Source organism: Macaca nemestrina, chromosome 9 (assembly GCF_043159975.1).
Source record: "Macaca nemestrina isolate mMacNem1 chromosome 9, mMacNem.hap1, whole genome shotgun sequence".
Lineage (NCBI taxonomy): Eukaryota > Metazoa > Chordata > Mammalia > Primates > Cercopithecidae > Macaca > Macaca nemestrina.
Window position 1 is genome coordinate 37,667,137 of NC_092133.1, and position 19,583 is coordinate 37,686,719.

The 19,583-nt window shown below is 36.8% G+C and overlaps 1 protein-coding gene and 1 long non-coding RNA gene across 28 annotated transcripts in view; both read right to left on the reverse strand.

The window, feature by feature from the left end:
* LOC105478462 (zinc finger protein 518A) overlaps window positions 1–6,292 on the reverse strand; it is a 173,293-nt gene extending 167,001 nt beyond the window's left edge. For 14 of the 27 annotated variants that reach the window (XM_011735811.3, XM_011735805.3, XM_011735806.3 and 11 more), the window contains exons 1-3: window positions 5,904–6,142; window positions 3,342–3,426; window positions 2,366–2,431 (exon numbers count right to left, since the gene is read on the reverse strand). The gene's annotated coding sequence lies outside the window, so the exon portion shown is untranslated. The other 13 variants (XR_011607712.1, XR_011607710.1, XR_011607713.1 and 10 more) reach the window with 8 other exon arrangements.
* Window positions 6,293–6,699: 407 nt separating this feature from the next.
* On the reverse strand, window positions 6,700–11,281 carry LOC105478473 (uncharacterized). The gene is made up of 3 exons (XR_985331.2): window positions 11,059–11,281; window positions 8,976–9,042; window positions 6,700–7,017 (listed from the first exon to the last, which is right to left on the reverse strand). It is a non-coding gene; the product is annotated as an uncharacterized lncRNA (long non-coding RNA).
* Window positions 11,282–19,583: the final 8,302 nt, after the last annotated feature.

A 19,583-nucleotide genomic window follows, 5' to 3' on the forward strand; every position in this document is an offset into this window, starting at 1 on the left:
CCATCCTTTCTTCAGTTATTCTCTGTGCCTATCAAAGCCACATTCATAACTAAAAATACATTTAAAGTTATATATTCTTCACGAAATCTTCCTAAATGGTTCAACCTGCTCACTTCCTTCCCATCAAAATTGACTTAAAATACAATTGTGCATTCATTTATCTGTTTTTTCTGTTGTGTTTGCTGTATATTAATATGAACTCTTTAACTAGAAGCACTTCCAAGACAAGGAATTCTTATTCTCACGTTATTACTTAGATGCCAAGCACCACAGTCATTATTCTCAACACATGCTTGTTGATCTGTGTACCAGAAATAAAAAAAAAAAATGTCATATATCCACCATCCACTCAGTCTAGTACATATAATCCTTGCATATCCATGTAGTTGCACATACTCGTACATAATGGACACTCAAAAAATGTTTGTAGGTTGAATGAAAGCAGATTGAATGCATGCACAAATGATGAATAAATAAAGGGAACCTTTTATAAGGTATAGGAAAGTGGCAAACTACAGAAGGATGTGAATGATCAATCTGAAACTTTAGACCTTAAATTCATAAGGGCCATATATTCATCAGAACACTTTCTGCTCCAATTCAAACCAATTTATGCATAGAATTCTGGCACAAGGACTGAGAAGGACACCAGGATAGCTCACAAAATCAAAAGTAGGTACCACTTACCATGTTCCCTGAGATTGAAAGTGGCACTACCACCATCCATCTCCCATCTCCTTATGGCATCACTTTCTCCCACTACACAGATGTGCTTTTCATACACGTGGTAAAGAATGTCACCAGCACCATCCCAGATTAACAATTTCAGAGAAAAGGTACTACACCTTTGTCCTAGCATTCGCCCATAAATTTTGAAAAAGGATTCTGACTGGTTCTGCATGAGTAACAGCAATCACTATTGCAATAGGGATAACCAAGCTCAGGTTATAAGACAGTAAGACTGATGGAGAGCCCACCAACCACTCAGAATAGGGGAGGAGTGGTTCCCTAAATGAAGAGATACTGAGTTGACAAAAACAATATATGATATGTCTTCTACCAGCCACAGCCTTCAACAAACCAATTTTAATCAGGAGTTGACGATAAGCTTACTACATTTTGAAATTATTTGACTTTCCTCATGAAATGAGACCTATGTGAAGTCCACTTAATTTTCTGAAACTTCACATCATGTACCTTCATTCTAATATTCTGACACTTGTTTCATGCAGCCATACCAGTCACAGCTTTAAATTTTTAGTCAGACTTTGCTCACAACTTTTCAAGATAAATTAATAAAAATCATTTTGGTCAGTCATCACACAGCAGTCTCTTATTTACTTCACTACAACTAAAGCTTTCATTCTTCATTACATTACTTTTTCTGAGTAGTTTGGCTCAAATAGTACAAACTGAATATTCCTTAACCAAAATGCTTGGAAGTAAGCCGGGAGCAGTGGTTCATGCCTGTAATACAGTGGCTCGCCCCTGTAATCCCAGCGCTTTGGGAGGCCGAGGCAGACAGATCACTTGAGGTCAGGAGTTTGAGACCAGCCTGTCCAACATGGCGAAGCCTCATCTCTACTAAAAATACAAACAAACAAACAAACAAAAATTAGCTAGGCATAGTGGTATGCTCCTGTAGTCCCAGCTACTTGGGAGGCTGAGGCAGAAGAACTGCTTGCACCCGGGAGGCAGAGGTTGCCGTCAGCCGAGAAAATCACGCCACTGCACTCCAGCCTGGGTGGCAGAGTGAGACTCCATCTCAAAAAAACAAAACAAAACAAAACAAAACAGCTTGGAACTAGAAGTGTTTCAGATTTTAGATTTTTGAGGATTTTGGAATATTCGCACTACTTACTGGCTGAATATCCAAAATCCAAAATGTTCCAATGATGATTTCCTTTGAGCTTCATGTCAGCACTAAAAAAGTTTCAGATTTTGGAGTATTTTGGATTTCAGGTTTTCAGATTTGGGATGCTCAACCTTTAGGAAAATTCTTAGCATTCAGAATTACTTTATCTCCTCAGGAATAACATAGTACGCATGTGAACCTCATGGTAGGAAGTCAAACAAATGTTATATAGGAAAAAGTTACTTAATGACATAAATGATAACGTGGTATCCTCAACTCAGATCTACTGCTCTCTACTCAATGTACATTATTTTCTGACAAAATCAAAATTCATGCCTTTGTAAAAAAATGGCCCTGAACAGAAATCCATTTGCTGGTGAAGTTCAGAGAAGAACACAGTTATGGTAATTAAACCAATAATGTAAGGTGGTATACTATACGACAGCTATTTCAGCAGTTACATAAATAATCTTATTCCTAATTTATGGTTATACTTGTGTGTATACTTACTGCATTTAGAGGAATTTTATGATACTGTGGTATCCAAGAATCTTAGGATTTCAAAGATCCCAGGACCTATCCAACACAAACAGTAAGAGACATCTGTGTTTCGAGGGTAGAAAAAACATGTTTTTTTACACGGGTACAATATTTTCCACTACATTTCCAAAGCTTTCCTTATAATACCATAGATTTGTTGGCATATTTTTCCTCCTTTTTTGTCTACACCCAGACATTCACGATTGTCTTCAAGAAACTAATCATAACACGACAGTGATTCCCAAGTCCCGCTCCTGATTCATAATGAAGATGCTATTAGTCATAACATAAACACATACGAGATAACTTTTCTTTAGGTACATTGCTTTGCACTTACTAGACCACAACCACACTCTTCTGGCCATTCATACAGCTTTGAAACATCTATCTGCCACCTTTATCTCCACTGTTCATTACCCAGAAGTCTTTAATGCCACCTTCTATTTAGAAGGATGATACAGTTAAAGTTGTATTTGGATCTCTAACAAAACGTTAAGCAATAAACTATGAAACCAAAAATTGCTTTTTTTGCTTAGATTAAAATGAAAACCCATGTTTAAGTATTTTATTTTGGCCAAAAAATAAAATACAACTGTAACTTACATAACTTATGAAAACTCATGTATATGTAAACTACAGGTTGACGGTCTATTATCCGAAATGCTTGGGAACAGAAAGGTTTCATTCTTTTTTTCTTTTTCTTTTTTAGGATTTTAGAATATTTGCATTATACCAGTTGAGCACCTCAAATCCAAAAGTTCAAAATCCAAAATGTTCCAAAGAGCATTTCCTTTGACCATCATGTCAGCGCTCAAAGAATTTTGCATTTTGGATTTTTGGGTTTGGGATAATTAACCTGTATTTTATTTTATTTAGTTCAATATTAAAACATACTAACTTACTACTTAATAGACTATATACTCCAGTATTTCAATCTTTACCATACCTCTTTCTTCAGGAACAAAAGGCACACAATTTAACACTTGCACAATGTCACAATCAGGAACAGTGATCAAAAGAAGAGATGATATCTGGAAATGAAGACCAAGATTTTAAAACTTTTGACTACAAAAACTGTTCAATTACACGTCACATTCAACTTAAGGTGTATAAAGAAACCTAAAAAAAAACCACACACACACATAAAACTAAGAAAACCTTTCTACCCTTAAGCATATATCACTGATGCCCAGTGATAACATGTCATAAATTTGCAAAAGTCACAATCTAAAGCCTAGAATCAATCTGACTCCGTATCTTCATTTATTATAAGAAAAAGAAATAGAGCCTTGCCCAAAGTCACAAAACTAGAACTAATATCTGGATCTGATTCCAACTCAGTTATCCTACAACCACAATAGTAACCCTTAATACTTATTTCTGTTATCTAATATGCCATGAAAACTGCTCACCATGAGACGCCAATACCCCATATAGAATTGAAATACTCACAGCCTACACACCTGGGAGCAGATAATAAACAAAAATTTCAAGACTGTGTTAAAACCCTTTTCTTCTGCTTATGGCACTTTGCCACAAAACCTTCAGTAGCATACCTGAAGGAATGTCGGCAAGATTAAAGTCTCCTATCATTAAAAAAAAAAAAAAAAAAGTTGTATTAAGTACTGTAAAGTATGCAATGTCAGAACGCCTCAATGAGAACAATTCTAAACAACTATATACAGAAAAGCAAACAATAAAAATAAACTTAAAGGGCATTTAAAGTATATCTCGAAGTCAAATTATAGATTTAGGCTAAAGTACAGTCCCTCTGTAATGTTTCAAAATATAGAAACTTCTGGGATTACAGCATACTATTACCAGAGAGGCTAGAACAGAATCCGAAGTGTGACCATGGCAAAAAACTGAAGCATTTAAAAGTTCATACATTATCAATGCACATAGTGGGTGTTCATTGTGGTTAGTCTTTTGTCCTTCCATAAAACCAGATATAAAACGTTTTAATTGGTCATTATACTTATTTTCACTGCAACAAACAGGAAACATTTGGTTGTGTAACATACCTACATTTTATTCTCCTCCCCCTTTTGTTGGCAATTTTCTGTATCCAGGGATGATCTAATTTATAGTTTTTATAGCAAAAATCAACATTGTTTACTATGCTTACCTTCCCCAGGAAATCCCAACACCCTCAAAGTGTTAAAAGAATGCAATGTCTCTTTATAAATTTCAGAAAAGAGAATTTTGCTGAAAGGTAGTGAATGCATTTCTATAAATTTGCAGTTAAACTCTGAAAATGTTAGGAAATTCCACTGAATCAATTTAAATGTTTTAAATTAAATCTGAGGATACCAACCTTAGAGTATACTCAAATCAGACCCCTTGCTGCAGAAAAAGCAATTCAATAATTACCAGTAACTAGATCTAACATGCACATTTTCAAGTTAATAGAATTCCTATCCTGACAGTTTGGTGTCTTCATGTTTTATCACTGTGACAACTGTACAAATTCCAACATTCTTATGAATTCCTTGAACATTGACTTATTTTATTTTTCTAGGGTTTTTTAGACGTTTGACAACATACTCAACAATGTTTGCACTCAAACAGCTCACATACACTACTTGCTATCAAATTTAAACCTAAAAAGAAAACTGAGTCTTAACTGTTGTATTCTAAACTTTAAAGCTACATCTGTTTGATCGGTCCGCTTAAGAGTTAAAACATTTTTCCTTATATACATTCACTCCATATACTTTTCAATTACCACAGCCACCTAGGAAGAGACTGTCTACTTGACAAAGAGGACACCATGTAAAGAATAGAGTCAAAATGAACCCTACATGTGAGAAAGCCAGTTACAAAGAAATCCATCTGCCACTGGGTGTGGTTAGGGTCTGCGGGGAAGAGCACCTTTGGCCAACTCTGGAGAAGAGCGAGCGCTTCAGGGAGCTGGGCATCTCTGCAAGAAATGGCCCCCAATGACCATAGGCTGGGCCAGCAATAGGGACGCCGTCGAGTCGGGCCTGCGAACCTATAGCTCGAGGGGTGCGGTCTGCGGGGTGCCCTTGCTGTCTCCACCAACCACGAAACCCGCCGAGTGAGTGCTTCGAGCGCCGCGCGCCCAGCTTCGCCCCAAACACCGCGCCCGATCCGCCCCTTCCTCCGGGGTTCGGCTGCCCCGCGGGGAGCGCGGAGGCACACCGTGCCCTACTCCCACCCAGCTCCTAGAATGTAGGAGAGTGTAGAGTTGAAAAAGCCCGGACGTAAAACAACCCCAGGTTTAGAAAGTAAGGGTTAGCTCTAGCAGCCTGCAAAAGCGCTCGGCAAAAAAACCCCGACTTCTCCAGAAAAACTTTGCGGCAAGTTAGGCGGAAGCGCTGAATGGCCGGGACTATTTAACTTGCGCTTCCTCTCACAAGAGGCGGATCCCTAGCCCTGTTTGGGGGACCCTGACGGTCCACAAACTCGCCGTTTGCCTGCTGGCCGGCCCTCTAGAAGTTCCGGTATCCTAAAAGGTCTGGGCAGTCCCGCTCACGGGGAGTACCTGTCGTAGTCCCCATTGCCTGCGAGTCCCTGATGGCGGCCATTACACTTCCATCCGGGTATTGCCGAAAAGCTGATCGCAGCGCTACCGGGAGCGCACGCTACGGCGGAGGGATCTGCGCTGCACCTGAGACAAGCGGAAGAGAACGGAAGCCGGCAGGGTCCGCGCTCGGTCTGACGAGACTAGGCCATGGAGCTGGGTTCGCCGCTGATCTTTCCACGTAGGGTGCTGCCCCGGCGCCCACCACTCCAGTGACTCACTACTACCTCTTTGCTCACCAGCAGCTGCTGATCCTATTGCCAGTGAAATGGCAGACAAACGTCCACTTTGTGCTCTTCAGAGTAGACACCAGGAGCAGGAACTGTATGCACTTCGCAAGCCTTTGCTGACTGGGAATGGTCTCCACCCTGAGATTTTAACCAGTTCCGGTTTAGCAAATGGCGTCTCCCCACCCCTTGCTTCTGGCACACAGGTTTTAGCAATCATTGTAGCCCATGTCAACGAAAGAAGCTGTCGCCAGTAGCTCTGGAAGACGTACTGAACTCCAAACATGTACATATTGAATATTTGATCAAAAACTGTCTTTACAATGAGAGAGGCTCACATCCCCCTCAAACGAATACTTCCTCTACCTCACAACAGGGCTGGACAGTTAATATGGTTGGCTTTACCCGAAAGGCCAGTATGGCTCCTCTTCTGTTCTTTATAAATCCAACCTATTAATTGATACCTCACTTTCTACATAATTCTACATAAATTATCTTTTAAAATGTGGGAGGGAATAAGTAGCGGCAAACGTTCAAGCAACAACAAAATACCTTGGTGCAGAAGGATATACCAATAAATTAAAAGCGAAACTACGATCGGATTTTTCACTTCTTTTTTTTTTTTATTCCATGTTTTCTTAAGTAGCATGTACAGCATTGACAATTTTCTAAAAACTTTAAAAATGTGTATGATACATAATTGTCTCAGAGTAGGCTTTTGAAAATGTCAACCTGTAGCCAAATGCAAGATTTTCTCCATCCTTTAATAAAAAGCACACTGAGAAATCCTCACTTTGTCTTTAGGAAGCCTTCTTTATTATTGTGTTTATTGGGCTACACAATTCCACCTAGAAAAGGCAAATGAGCGGAAATTCACGTTAGTCATACTCACGTTTGTGTAAAACACACAAGGAGAAATCTTCTGTAAATACCAAAGGGGATGCCATTATGGAATGATGAACATGTTTACAAAGTGGATTTTATGCCCGCATCGTACATCCCCCATCTCTCTTCAGGTCCTCATTTCCGTGCAAGCCAGACATGCACACTCATCACAGCAGAAAGAGAGAACAAGATTTTTCTTTTAATGACAAAAAACGATGTTAGTTTGGAAAAATGGGCAGAGCTGTTCTGTGTTTTCATGTAGTTTTTGTTTTTCAGATTAGGATATTGCATCCCCCCAACAGTATTCACATTATAACTTTATTTTACCTCTACGTATACATTCACCTACAAAATCCTGCAAACCTGCATTTATGTTATAGAGGAATTGGAGAAAGTTAAAATAAATTGTTAGTCAGACTTACCTTATCTCTTCCCCTTTCTCCTCCAACATTCATCTCACCTCTTCCACCATTCATATGACCTTTTTTTCTTGCTAACCTCTATGTTCAAAACCTGAAAGTTACCTCTTGATCTCCTTTCAGTTTTGAACATATTGGTTAGCAAGAAAAAAAAAAAACGGTGAGGGAGGAGAGGAGAGAGGAGAGTGAATCAAGAAGGAAGGGAAGATGATTAAAAGGGAGAAAAACAAAAGGAGAGGGCTAAATCATAGCTTAGGAAAGGATTCTGGAATACTTTTTTACTTGAGAAGGATAGTTAGTGGGGATAGGGCATTTAGATTGATGCTTTAAATAGTTGATCCCTCCGAAGACCTTACTACTGTTTACTGATAGCATTTGACCTCTGAGTTTCTCAGAGCTGTGCAATGTATAACTAATATGTTATATATTGTTTGATAGATTGGAGAGAGTACTCAACACCATTGCACCAAGAGTGTAATGGAAATGATAAAAGTGATGATGGTGGTGATAGTAATGAAGTTTCCATCTTGATTACAAACCTCTTTCTGCTTTTCAATATACAATTGATGCCAGGTGCAGTGGCTTGTGCCTAAAATCCCAGCGATTCAGGAGACTGAGGTGGAAGGATAAAAAAATATATACATACAATTCATGGACACTGTGTCATAAAGCACCTCATTTTAAGACAGTGAAATTTTCTCCTAAAAATAATATATAAATGGAAATACATCTCTCTCTAAGGATTCTCACCCGTAAATCATACCAACAAACTTGTATTTGTTCTTACAACAATGTAAACATATTTTTAAGACATAGATAAGTTGGCACCTCATAAGCACTGTGATAACAAAAGATTAAATGATATTAATTTGGATAATAAGAGTCTCTTAAAAATGCTTCTTTTCTTTTTGCTGATCTATGAACTCAAGCCCAGGTTCTCTACCCTCAACAATATAATCAAGTGCAACCAGAATTGGGGGGAAAAAAAAAAAAAGATAGGAAGAGTCTGGGTGATACAACATAAAGTGGTTACACATCTTGGTCAAAGATATTATGGCTTAATTACTTGTGGCAATCTATCATACAAGTGTTAGTTGGTCTTTAAGTATTATTCTTCTCAATGTTCTTTTCAATTTTGTTATTTAATATTTATTCAGCAGACATTTTCTTGACTACCTATTATGTGCCAGAAACTGCTAGCAATAAATAAGACATGATTCCTCGTGGAGGACCATCAGTTCGATGGAATTTTCTTGAATATTTAAAAGATTTTATGATCCAACAAAGCAATTCTAAAGATGAGATTTCAGATCCTGTAACACAGGATGACAAAGATTTTTCTTTAGGTTGGCATCCTGACAGTTTCCTCTCAATTCACACTTCTTAGATGACCAAGACATTTTTATTAAGTTTTTATGAGTCTCTTTCTTAGTTCTTTTCATGGATACTATATTCACCATAAAGAACATTAAAATGAACTGTATAAACTATATTGGTCTTACCTAAGTATTTTAGGGTACCTTTCCCCACCTCCAATCACATCAAATTCTTCCTAAGACTCTCTGCATCCTGAGGAAAAGATAATAGATAGTACAGTTAATTCAAGTCTTAGAAAAAGAAAAAATAATTCAGTGGAATACTTGTTAATTACATTTAAGAACAAACCTGGTACATATATATGTTATACATACTCCTTTATTTCTCTTGTATATGCATAGAACATTTCATTATTTAAAGTTTTAAAAGAAAAATAGTATAGGGTTTTTCTTTTCTTTTTTGTTAGTGGAAATTAATTGGTTTTTTGTCTAAAGTGGCTTAAAAGATAAATCTGATTTTTGTGAGATCAATGCCATATGGACTGTGCTAATACCAATAAATTATACTTGAGAACTTGTAAAAGTAGATAATTATGGTTCATTACATTTTAAAGAAAACTTTTAATAAAAGTTTGATGGTTCATGAGGTGTCCAGCAAGAGATGTAATGAAAAAACAAAAAACAAAAAACCCAACCCTGATACATTATAATGAAGTTGAAGAATATCAAAGACAAAGTGGAACTTCTAAAAGTTTCCAGAGATAAAAAGATCACTTATACAGAATAAGAATCAGATTGAGATCATGTAGCTATTACAGCCGTAGGCATTGTATCCTCCCTCAGCAGTAAGAAGTGAGAAAAAGAAAAAAAAAAAGATCTTTCTTCTCACACTTTTCCAAATTTTACGGAAGAGAAAAACCTTTTCTAATGAACTTGTTATATTTCATTTGCCAACATGGAATCACATACTCATCTCTAGAACAAATTGATAGTGAAGAAAAACAGTATTGCTGTGATTGACTCAAACCAATCATGACTTATACCCTGAGACTGGGCAAATTGACAACTGAGCAAAATAGTGGTTCTAACTAGCATGGAGGAAGGATGAATAACTTTTGGTTAGCATATAAAAATGTTTGACTTCTGTCAATATCACAAAAAAAATGGGAGAAAACCAGTCATTATGGAAAAGCAAGAGTGCCTATAGCATTACCAAGTCACAGGAATTACAGAGGTCAGAGGAACATACTAAACTACACAATGAGCAAAACCAACTATAAACTTTGTGAAACTGTGTAAGACAAATGACCTGTTTTCTCAACCAAACAAAAAGTTGCACAGAAAAAAGAGATGAAAGAGAAAACCTATAGATTAAAAGAGACTTAAATTATATATCAATTAATCATTATGTGTGGAAGTTACTTGGATTCTGATTCAAGCAAACAGACAAAAACACATTTATGACATGTATGAGACAACTGGAAATTTGAAAACAGGATATTTGATTGTATTAAATTGTTTTGTTAATTTTTAGATGTAATATATTTGTTGTTACGTCTTTAAAGTTTATCATTTAGAGACACATGCTGAAATATTTACAGATAAAATGTAAGACCACATTTCATGTATGTCCACAAGTCATAGGTCTTCACTTTAACTGATCCTGGCACCAAGATGACCAATGTTCTTTAAACACAAGAAAGCAGAGATATGGCAAAAGGAACTGACCCTCTGGACAAAATGCAGAGATTCAACAGATTTAAATGAAAAATGCCCCTACGTAGACAGAAATTACCTCACTCCCTTTTTTTTTCCATCTCCCCAACCTCCTCAGACAGCTGAGTAACTGAAAAATAGAAACTATCAACATCCAGCTCCTAGCTTAAAGTCTGACAGAAGAATTAATACAGTTTCTAGATAAACAGGAAAGGGAGTTAAGAGGACTGGACCTATACAATTATTGACACAGAAAGATTAATTTAAAAGTTAATAATGAAAATCACTAATAAAACTCATGGGGTACACATAAAATTTCTTCCCCTCCAAAAAACAAAACCAAACCAAAAAGACTTAAGAAAAAAAGTTTTTAAGAGAGGATTCTGGGAAGATGGCAACATAGGAAGCAGCAGGAATCTGTCAACAAGTGGTACTGGCAGGATATGTCTGATGTAACTATTTTGGAACTCTGGCATCTATAGAAGGCTTGCAAGGTAAATTGCAGTTTCTGTCAATTTCAGCTCTTAGCTCCGCAATAGCTACCATCCCCCACCCTGTAGCCTCCAGCAGGGCAGCTGTGCACTTGTTCCTGGAGTCCCTTGCTTGCAGTTTGCTGGGCTTGGGTGGCAATAAGGAGCAAGTACTCATCCTCCAAATACTGGGGATCTGTGTTCTGACTGCTGATTGCTACTTCTGATCCTAAGAGTGTCCGCACAGAGTTGGACAGCCATTGTTGCACCACCACCACCCAACCCCTCCTCCAAGGTGGCAAGTCCCTCCCCCTCAGGCTGAAGCAACTGCCAGGAGACTTAAAGGGCCAGCGCCTTTTTCCTCTCCTTCATTTTCCTTTTTGCCCTTTTGGGAGCCAAACATTAAAGACTAGGACATTCAAAGGCATCTGCATATCCAGGAGAAATAAGAAAGTCACCGCACATGCCCAGAAAAAGACACAGGCTCAGAAAACACCTGAGGAGACTGGTTTACACCTTAGATTGATCCTTGGCTTGGCATGAGTACAGCCTACAACAACCAAAACCCAAACAACAAAAACAGCAAACCCTGCGGGAATGGGGAGGACTCTGATTACCAGCTGCCACATTATTAGATTCCAGTGGCCAACTTTCAACAAAGAAATCACAAGACATACAAAGATACAGGAAAGCATGGCACAATCACAGGGAAAAAATAAACAAAACAAAAATTGCTCTGCAATAAATGCTAAAGATAGTTCCTGCAGCTTGAAATAAAAGGACACTAGACAGTAACTCAAAGTTATATGAAAACATAAAGGTCTTAATAAAGAAAAATACATGAGCAATTATTAAAACTAGTTTTATGGTGACAATAACTTGGTTTTTTGTTGGTTTGTTTTTTAAGACTAGGGTGTCACTCTGTGGCCCAAGCTGGAATGCAGTGGCATGATCTCAGCTCACTGCAGCCTTGACCTCAGGCTCAAGTGATCCTCCCACCTCAGCCTCCAGAGTAGCTGGGACTGCAGGCATGTGCCACCATGCCTGGCTAATTTTTTGTATTTTTCATAGAGATGGAGTTTCGTCATGTTGCCCAGGCCGGTCCCAAATTCCTGGGCTCAAGCTACCCGCCTCAGCCTCCTAAAGTACAGGGATTATAGCCATGAGTCACCATGCTAGGCCAACAGTGACTTGTAATTCGACTATTTTTTTTTTTTTTTGAGACCAAGTCCCGCTGTATTGCGCAGGCTGGAATGCAGTGGCATGATCTCTGCTCACCGTAACCTCTGCCTCCCAGGTTCAAGCGATTCTCCTGCCTCAGCCTCCCAAGTAGCTGGGAGTACAGGCACCCGCCACCATGCCTGGCTAATTTTTGTATTTTTAGTAGAGAAGGGGTTTCATCATATTGGCCAGGCTGGTCTCGAACTCTTGACCTTGTGATCCACCCGCCTTGGCATCCCAGAATGCTGGGATTACAGGTGTGAGCCACTGCGCCCGGCATAACTCCACTTTTTGTTTTATATGTGATTTAAGAGACCAATAAATTAAAAAACAATTATTGGTCTAAAAGCTAGTATTCTTATAACTTTGGTTTGTAAATCCATATTTCATTTTCTACATAATTTAAGAGACTAATGAATTTTAAAAACCAGTGACTAGTTTATGTTTTTGGATGCACAATATATAAAGATGTAATTCTGTGACTTCAATAATAAAAAGAGGTAGACATGGAGCTGTAAAGGAGCAGACTTTTTGTACGCTATTGGAAGTTAATCTGGTAAAAATTCACATTAGAGTGTTATAACTTTAAGATGTTAAATATAATCCCCATGGTAACCACAAAAATAATTATAGAATATACACAAAAAGAAATGAGAAGGGAATTAAAACATTTCACTATAAAAAGTCAACTAAAGATAAAAGAAAACTGTAAGGCAGGAAATGAGAGACAAGAAAGTTATGAGTCATATAGAAAACAAAGCAAAATGACATAACAAATTCCCTCCTTTTCAGTAATTACTTTAAATATAAATAAATTAAACTCTCTAATTAAAAGACAGAAATTGGAAGAATAGATAAAAATACATGATCCAACTGAATGCTGTCCACAAGAGACTCAGTTTAGATTCAAAGACACAAATAGGTTGAATGTGAAAAGATGGAAAAATACATTTCATGCAAATAGTAAAAATAGGTTACCATATGATCCAGCAATTTCACTTCTGAGTATGTACCTAAAAGAATTAACAACAGAATCCTGAGGAGATATTTGTATACCGTGTTCATAGCAGAATTATTCACTACAACTAATAGAAAACATAAAAAATTAAAACCTAACATCCAGATAATAGGAGCTCCTCTTTTCCGTGAAGAGAAATGAGAAGAAATTATTAAACAAATACAATAAAATGCCCTAGAACTGGAGGATGTCACTTTCTATACTGAATTTCACACTGAATGTCACCAAAATGACCATGCTAAGATACATCACTGTAGATTTTAGAACATCAGGATACAAAGAGCCTAAAATCTTACAAAGAGAAAAGAGAGGTCACATGCAAAAGATAGTAAATAAAAATAAAATCAGATTTCTCAATAATTACACAAATAACTAGACAACAATGGAGTAATACCTTTAAATTCTAAGGCAAATTAAACAATTAAACATAAGAGTAGAATCAAGACATTTTTAGGAAGGGAAATGCTCTAAAACTTACCTCCCTTGCACTTTTTCCCAAAAAGGTAATGCTTCACTAAAATTCAGGGAGTAAATTAAGAAAGAGTAAAACTCAGAAATCAGATAATAGGAAGTGTAAGTCAGAAGAAAGTGTAAGAAAATCTCAGAATAATAGAAAAAGGAAGTACCAGGAACAAAACAAAATTATCCACTGGGTCTCTGGGGAACCGTGTTAGCCTCAATTTACTCTAAAACAGAGGCCTGTCATCTGTAATATAAAATCTCGTTCCACCCTGACAGACTGGGGTAGGCTTAGAAAGACAACTTCAAAATAACTAAATGAGGAAGAGTGAGCAGACAGCAAGATCAAGAGTGACAGAAAGAGAAAAGGAAAGAATGGCCGGGCGCGGTGGCTCATGCCTGTAATCCCAGCACTTTGGGAGGCCGAGGCAGGTGGATCACAAGGTCAGGAGTTCAAGACCAGCCTAGCCAAGATGGTGAAACCTCATCTCTACTAAAAAATACAAAAAAATTAGCAGGGCGCGGTGGCAGGCGCCTATAATCCCAGCTACTCGGGAGGCTGAGACAGAGAACTGCTTGAACCCTGGAGGCAGAGGTTGCAGTGAACCAAGATGGCACCACTGCACTCCAGACTGGGTGACAGAGCGAGACTCTGTGCCCGCCCCCCCCCCAAAAAAAAGAAAATGGAAGGAAGGAAGAAAGGAAGGAAGGAAGGAAGGATAAAATTCCTATTCAAATTGACTCTGCAAATTCAACTCCAAACCCCATAAAGTAATCTAATGCTATGAAAGTAGCCAATAAATCAAACTTTAAATGTAAGTTCACTCCTGAAGAAACTAAACTGTCTTACAAAAAGGTAAATGAAAAAATGATGTTATTAAAAACAATAAGCAATGAATTAATAAGCAGGCAGAAATGAAGCACAAGTAGAGTGATATTTTAAAAGAATGTATTAGACGGCCGGGCGCGGTGGCTCAAGCCTGTAATCCCAGCACTTTGGGAGGCCGAGACGGGCGGATCACGAGGTCAGGAGATCGAGACCATCCTGGCTAACACAGTGAAACCCCGTCTCTACTAAAAAGTACAAAAAACTAGCCGGGCGAGGTGGCGAGCGCCTGTAGTCCCAGCTACTCGGGAGGCTGAGCCAGGAGAATGGCGTAAACCCGGGAGGCGGAGCTTGCAGTGAGCAGAGATCCGGCCACCGCACTCCAGCCTGGGTGACAGAGCGAGACTCCGTCTCAAAAAAAAAAAAAAAAAAAAAAAAGAAAGAATGTATTAGAATTATAATTAGATATCTCAGAAATAAAAAAATATAGCCATTGAAATATTGTAAGTTAACAGATGGAATAAAGCCTACAGTGGTTATAATAAAGAGAATCAATGTGAAAATGACCCTGAGGAATTTCTCTGAAATGCAGTAAGGAGAAACAAATACTTTGAAATACATGAAAGAGCTTTTAATAGAAATGGAGAAAGATTTAGTGTTTTCAACATACACCTGTTATAGGAGTGCATGCAAGTGTGTTAATGGAAGAAAAGCAGTATTGGAAAAGATACAGGCTAAGCATGTTTCTGAATTGGAGAAAACACAAGATTCCTCCGGGGTGGGTGGCAGGGATAGCAGGGAGGTGGGGATGGTTAATGGGTACAAAAAAAATTGTAAGAATGAATAAGACCTAGTATTTGATAGTACAACAGGAGGACTATAGTCAATAATAACTTAACTGTACATTTTAAAATAACTAAAAGAGTATAATTGGATTGGTTGTAACACAAAGGAAAATGCTTGAGGGAATGGATACCCCAATTTCCATGATGTAATTATGAATTGCATGCCTGTATCAAAATATATACATGTACTATGTACCCACAAAAATTAAAAAAATAAAATAAATTGTAACTAAAAACATAGTTTTTAGAAATCCCCATTTGAAAATGTGGGGATTTTCAAAGAAAAGAATCCCCATTTGAAAATGTGCTACAAACACTGGATAGAATAAATTAAAACATACCTGGACACACCATAGTAAAATTACAAAAATAAAAGAAATAAACAGAATTCTTTTTTAAGTCACCAGAAAGAAAAGATGATTAAATATAAAAGAATTAGACTAAAAACAGAATTTTTCAATACCTCATAGATACTATAAAACATCATCATAATTTTTTTAAGTGGTGAGAGAAAATGACTGTATATAGGATTTCATACCTAGCTGAACTATTGTTATGAGGGAAATTTTAAAGATATTTGCCATCATTTAAAGATTAAATTTACCTCCACATATTGTCTGCAAAGGAATATTAAATAATGAACTTCAGCCAGAAGGTAAGTAAATCAAGAGGAAAAGTATAAAATATAGCAAAAATGTTGAGTTCTGAAACTTACAAAATATGTGAGAAAATTAATGGACTCTTCAAGAAAACATTTTCTAATCTTCGAAAAAAGTTGAAGCCAAAATGCTATGCAACAATTACAAGGTTTGGAGTTGGTCTTGATGCTCAATGGATAAAAGTCATGTGGTATTCAGAAGAAAGATACAAATATTGGGTAATCACAAGCTGGGTGTGGTGGCTCATGCCTGTAATCCCAGCACTTAGGGAGGCCGAGGAGGGTGAATTACCTGAGGTTAGGAGTTCAACCAGCCTGGCCCACATGGTGAAACCCTGTCTCTACTAAAAATACAAAAATTAGCCAAGTGTGGTGGTACACATCTATAATCCCAGTTACTCCGGAGGCTGAGGCAGTAGAATCACTTGAACCCAGGAGGCACAGGCTGCAGTGAACCGAGATTGAGCCACTGTATTCTAGCCTGGGCAACAGAGCAAGACTCTGTTTCAAAAAATAATAAAATAAAAATTGAATAATTACAGACATTGTTAAAAAATTTATATGGAGTTATGTACCTCAAATATTAAGGGTTCCTATTAAAAGAAGAGAAATATATTCTATAGCTTCTAAGCCAAGAGAGGAATCAAAAGGCAATACATTTGTTTTTCAATCCAATCTAAGAAAGGAAAAATAAAGACACAGTGATAAAAGATGGTAAACAGAAAATGTAAATGTAAATATTATGATAAACATAAGTTCATCAATCATTTTAACAGAGTAAGCTTACATATTGAGACAGATAGATCCTCAGAATATATCTCAAAAACGAATTCCATCACTGTGTTGCTTACAAGAGAAAATAACAAACCTATAAAGTTTGAAAGTAAAAGTTAGGTAAATACACCAAGAAAATACTAAACTAATGGAAGATGGCTTTACCAAACCAAACCAGGCCAGTTTGCCTGCGCAACACAAAGCCAAACACGGAAGCACCAGGTTTTTGCAACGTGAAAGGGTTATTGTGACTGCACTGGCAAGTAGACCAGAGGAGGAAACACTCAAACCTGTTTCCCCAAGCTGGGGGTTGGGCCAGGTTTTTGTTTTGTTTTTTTGTTTTTGTTTTTTGTTTTGTTGTTGTTGTTCAGACGGGGTCCTCACTCTGTCACCCAGGCTGAAGTGCCACTCCCGAGTAGCTGGGATTACAGGAGCATGCCACTATGCCCAGCTAATTTTTGTATTTTTTTGTGGAGCTGGGTTTTGCCACATTGTCCAGGTTGGTCTAGAACTCCAGGGTTCCAGCGATCCACCCACCGTGGCTTCCCAAAGTGCTGAAATTACACGCATGACTCACCAGCGCCCAGCCTGGGTCAGGGTTTTTAAGTATAGGATAATGAGGGGTGATCTGATTGGAGCTTGCAGTGAGTTGCTGCTGGGAGTCATGATGTCAGTGGTGTCTGCTTCTTAATTCAGTCCCTGTTCCTTGGTCTGAGCACTTAGGTTCCACCAGTGGTTGCACATTTGGTTCATCTGGGCATGCTCAGGTTACATGACCTTGAACCTGGGAGGTCCATAGCAACTGAAAAGCAATTCACAACTTTGTTACATAGAAGTTGAACCCGATTGGTCTGGTTCAGTTACAATAGGTTAAAAATATTAACATGAGTCCAAAATATCATTTAAAGACAAAAGCTTTAATAAGGATTCAAAATAGTCACTACATAGTAATTATAAAAGGAACTATTAATGAATAAGGTGTCATAATCCTCAACTTATAATTAACAACATAAGATTGGAATTTATAAAGTAAAATATAACAATCAATAGAAAAAAACTGAGATATCTACAATCATGGAGGAAGATTTTAATACACCTTTTTTAGAAACTGATAGGGCAAACAGATTAAAAAATTTGTGAGGATATAGAAGATTTCAACAACAAAATCAGTAAGCTTAAACTAATTTATATACTCCTGCACTTAAGCTGACAATAGATAAATGGAATATTTACAAAACTTGAACACTTTTCTTCAACACCTTTCCTAGAATCAACACCATGCAAACTAGAGATTGTAAAACTAGGACAAAATAACAATATAGATAGAGTTGTGTCTTATTTCATATAGTGTTGAAATATGAGTGAAGATGGGTATTTTCTTTAAAATTTTTAAAATAGAAAAGCTAAATATTAAGCACATTTCAAATATAACTTAAAAACATATAAAACAGCATGCAAAACACATTTTTAAACATGCCTATCGCTCAAATAAAATTTTTAAAGCAATAACTAAAAATAATGCATTAAAAATACTGAAGCACTACCCCAAAATGGATAAAAGTTTATTTAAAATGAAAGATAAAAAATGAAGTAATATTTGATGATTTTTAGAAAATGCAATCTTCAGAACAAAGTGTGTGTCAATGATGTGTCAACGGTGACATCCTTGAGTTGCAAATGCATTTTGCGTACATTTATTCCGGCTGTTTCTTCTCTCTTTTTTTTTTTTTAAACCCTTCTATCCTAGGACCAGTTATTTCTTCTTGTGTCTATTTTATTGCTACATTTTCCAAGATTTTGTCCAGTTTTTCTTAAATGGCAAATTACTGACAATACAATTTACTCGTTTTCCCATCTGTAGGATATGTTTTGATATCCACTTATACATTGCTGATATTATTTGATTTTTCTGTCTTTCAAAATCATTATCTCAGAGATTTTTCCTTTTCTTTTTTTTTAAGTCATTTTAAAGAATCAAGTTTTGGGTAAGTTGATCTTCAATATTTAATATTTGTTTTCTATTTTATTCACTTCTGCTATTTATATTATTTCTTCTTTGTATATTCTTTGGTTTGTTACTCTGTACCTAACTTCTTGAGAGGAATCCCTAACTGATTTCAGTCATTCTCCTTTCTTATGTATGCAAAGTTATAAATTTCCCACCAACACTACTTTAGCTATATCCTACAGTTTTTGATTTGCAGTATTTTCATTAACATTGAATTCAAACTATTTTTAAATTTCCATCGTGATTTTTTAATTCATGCGATATTTTGACATGTATGGTTTAATTTCTAAATACATGGTGTTTCTTTCCTTTTTCTCTTTTACTGTTTACTTGTGTGTGTTGTTTTTGTATTGATTTCAAACTCAGTTCCCTTGTGATCAGGAAACATGTATTCCACAATTTCAATCCTTTGAACTGTATTCAGATTTGTTTTATAGCCTTGGATATGGTCAACATTTATAAATATTTCATGTGCTCTTGAAAAGAATGTGTATTCCATGGTAATGGGTGTAGTGTTCTGTGCATGTCTCTCAGGTGCATTTAAATCATTGTTTTTACTCCTATGTCTTCACTGGTTTTCAAATTTTTTTTTGTCTGTTTATTTTTTCACTTACTGAGAGAAGTATCTTTAAAAATCCCAGTATGATTGTTGATGTGTCTGTTTTTCCTTGTTGTTCTGTTATTTTGCTTTATGTGTTTTGAGACAATGTTATTTATGTACATATAATTTTAAAATTATTATATCTTCCTGATAAATTAGTTTTATCTTTATGAAATAGGACTGTATTTCTAGTCAGAC